Genomic DNA, 4,086 nt, shown 5'->3' on the forward strand with positions numbered 1-4,086 from the left:
ATTTGCCAAGAATACCAGAATTAGCAGATCCACCACCGGCACCCTGTGCTTTTCACAGAGCAGGTTCCCCCTGAGCCCCATGTGATAGACCACGAAAGGGTCCAGAGAAGCCGAGGAGAATATTATGCTGCTTGGAACATTGTTCAGCATGACCTGTTTGGTGGTGGGTCAGTGATGGTCTAGGGAGGCATATCCATGGAGGGACACACAGACCTCTACAGGCTAGTCAACAGCACAGCTAAGATACTGCACAGTGTATAAATGTGCTGACTCTTTCTTTAGCACCATTATCAGATCAAAACTGTAACTCTGTTGTCCAGTTCTTTGGTTTATTACTGAATACATGGTAAAATGAACACTAATGACATACCCGTCAGCACCAGCTGTACTTTGCATTTTGTGCTAATTTGCACATATTTACATGCTAATAAACTGCGATTAAGATGCTGAACATGAGCTGCTAAACATCAGCATGGCAAGCTGATGTCAGCATTTCTCTCACCACCACAGTGCGTAAGTACATCCTCCACAGAGCTCCCGGCATGGCTGTAGTCTCATATTCTTGCTTTTATTAAGCCCTCCCTGGCAGGTGGATGGCTCCTTATTTCCACCTCTCATCCTTCAGTTTGTAGCAAACCCTTTCGCTTTTAAAGATGGAAATATCGCAACCCTGTATAAGATACGGGGTTCTCATACAACACATGGCTCCAAAGATATCCAATTATAAGTCAAAAACAGTATTCTTCACAATTAGTAATAAGATTTTAAGTGTAAATTGTATTATCCAATGTAATTCTCCATCTTCTGGGGGGGTGGGGCCTTGTTCAGTGACTGTCGAGCTGCACTTGGATTTCTCTGTAAATCGTTGGTATCTCACTGTGTCCCTCCTCGTACACACAGTATGCGAGACAGAATATTAAGTTATTTGCAGTCACAAGTCTCAGCATTGGCGTGCTTAAATTTACAATCCGTTTCACCGCATGAATTGTATTTATGTGACTACATTTGTAAGGCAAATGGTTCTATTGTGTAAATTATAAGCTCCTGTGTTGGTTTGTATAAATTCATAAGCCATATTTCAATGTATGCTGTATTTATGTGCCATAATCCTGCCTTGCTTTATAAGGCAGTGGATTCCATTGTCTTGATTAATAAGCCGTGTTATTGCCTTGCATGGATTTATAATCCCCAGCTTGCTGTTTGAATTGGAGGTGCTAAAAATCCATTTCATACACAGCAATTTAAAGTGAGCTTGGCAATTAGCTCAGCAGAAATCACTTCCTTTGTGAAGGTTTATAAGCAATTGTTTGGTTTGGTTTGGATAGTTAAGCCTTTGTATATTTGTGCAGCATCACTACCCACAAACTGATATGCTCACACGTTTTATTCTTCAGTGCTGTGTGCAGATGAGACTCCATCCTCTACAAGGATTTTCAGGAATCCTTTGATCTTCCCTTAACATATCCCTCGAAATGCAGCTATATTGGCACCAGATTGTCCTGTTATAGACAGTATAGCGTACACAGTATCCCATCAAGTCAAGGTTATTTTTTTTCTAATCCTCTTTGAAATACAGCTTTGTTTTGTTTGGGTTGTTTTGAGGTTTTAATATGATTTCAGAGTTAATTATTGACGTGCAGTACCAGTCAAAAGTTTGGACACACCAAAAGTTACCTGCATGTTGAAGCAGTCATAACAAAAGACTGTTTAAAAAAAGGAAACCATATCAGTGTTTACTAATCTGTTCATATCCTGTTGATCAGAGAGTTCACATTATAAGCTCATACACAGAACAAAGACTTGAAAACTGAAATTCCAGCAGAAAATTTTAAATCGGCACAGACTTATACATAAACAGCAATTCACTGATGAGTGCATGCCTCAGAGTAGCACGCTATGATTGGTTAATATTTTTAACTCCTGCCACATTAAATTGTTTTTTGGAAAACTTTAGTGCTCTGAAGCACTACAGAGGACTTTAAATCAAACAGTCAGGAGATTATTGAAGTGCAGACATTCAGTTTTAATCCAAGGGGTGTAGCAAAAGTATTGCATTAACTGTTTAAGAATTAAGGAAATTTTCAGAGGCTCATAAGTAATAGGACAATCCTAAGTTTCAAGGTCAGATGAGGCCAGTTCGCTTGTTATTCCAAAGATCTGGAGTTGATTCCAAGTGTTAAACTGGCATTGCATAGCTTTCTCAATATGAGCTCCAGGTACATGTTGTTATAGGTGAAGGAGATCATCATTAGACTGAAAAAAATAAACAAGAGGGACAGCAAAAATGTTAGTAGTGACCAAATCAATGATCTGGTTCATTCTTAAAAAGAATGAATGCATTAACCAGCTCAACAACACCATAGGGCCTGAACTTTGTCCCATGATTAAGAAAAACGATTTCAAAACAACTAGCAAAGTCAAAATTAAGAGACGACCTCATTAATTAAAATACAGAGTTCACAACAAGATGCAAACCACTCGTTACACTCAAGAACAGAAAGCCAGATTAGACTTTTCTAGAAAACAACTAAAAGAAGAGCCTGCACAGCTCTGGATAAAAAAATTGGACTTATGAAACAAAGAGTAACTCGTATCAGAATGATGAGAAGAGAAAAGTATGGAGGAGGAGAGAAAAGGCTCATGAGACATTGTCTATTAAACATGGAGGATGGCTGCCAATGGAACTGGACCACACGGCTTTATTTGCTTCTTAACACCGAGCATATTGTCACATTTGAAATACTGTACATGTTGGTGTTTTTCCACATTTTTTCACGCCTCCACCACTCTCTACACCATGTGTGCCTTACTGCTGCAACCAATTTTTTTCAGAAGGCACAACTTTTCCTTTGATGGCAAACAGTCTCCAGTTCCAGTTGGCATTGCATTTTTTTCACAGTGTCAGTACCACTCAGCAAGCAGTTGGCAAATGTTTGCAGACAAGTCAACATCTTCCTTGCAAACCACCACAGCAACCGCAGCAACCTGCTAAGCATCAAAGCAAATGCATGGAGGTTTTCAGTGGAGCAATGTATACCTCTTTGTGACCAGTTTCACCTAGCGACAGCCAGCAACCACTCACCAACCAATCAGGGAATACAGATTTTTTCCTTGGTGATGTGGATGTCAGAGGGTCACTGACTGGTCTCTAGGCCTGTGTGACTGGGGGTCTAACTTCCACTGGCTTTTTCAGGCTTTTTTTCTGGGCCTTTGTTGAGCTGTGAAAATGAATATTTTGTAAATCTGTATTTATCAGTGATGCTACAAAGTAAATGCTTTGTCAAAAGTCTGAAATTTTCTGCTCAGTAATGAGTAAATTGAGTGTGTCATGGACAGGCTACCAGAACTCTGTGCTTCCATGCATTGAGATCTTTCAGCTGCAGCTTCACAGATTCTTAACTGTGAGGGTGGAATAGACATCAAACGTAAATAGTTTAGGGTCCACTGTAATTGCCGTGTCAATCTATATGTTATTTTCATGTGTGCAGCATAAGCAGCCCACGCAGCACAGTGTTTTTGATGGTTGTTTTGATCGCCATCTCTCAAGCCGTGCAGCTCGGTTCATCCTACATCTACACTGTTTCATCTGTGTTTTCAGAAAATATCCGTGTTTCATGCTGAGCTTTTCAGTCTTTTCTGTGCTGTCAAATATGTGGTTGAATCTCTCGCTGCTTCTGAGTTTAACTTCGCTTCTTCCTGCGTTTTGCTTTTTGAGTTCGGTGTTCGGGCTTGAACACGCGTCAGCTTTGATCTCCATTTCACTAATTAATTTCTATTCACTCTCATGTGGTCCCATATGTGCAGTATTACACAGGATCCAGAACTTATAGTAGAGACTGAAAATGTCTTGTTAGAGCTGATGCATTTTTGATGGTTATGAGGCTGAAATTCTCTTGAAGGTCTTATTCATAGCTCTCCTCCTTTGGTCAGAGGTGGAGTTTATCTGCATTTCAATTCTTTGATGTATGCTTTGATCTCCACAGCACAAATCCCTCATTATGCTGTTTTAAGTGTTTTCTTTAAGCAGCGTTTCCATTTGATGTGAAGAGTCTATAATCCTTGTTGGAGCTGAAGTTGTACGGCAGG

This window comes from Archocentrus centrarchus, chromosome 17 (genome assembly GCF_007364275.1).
Source record: "Archocentrus centrarchus isolate MPI-CPG fArcCen1 chromosome 17, fArcCen1, whole genome shotgun sequence".
NCBI classification, from domain to species: domain Eukaryota; kingdom Metazoa; phylum Chordata; class Actinopteri; order Cichliformes; family Cichlidae; genus Archocentrus; species Archocentrus centrarchus.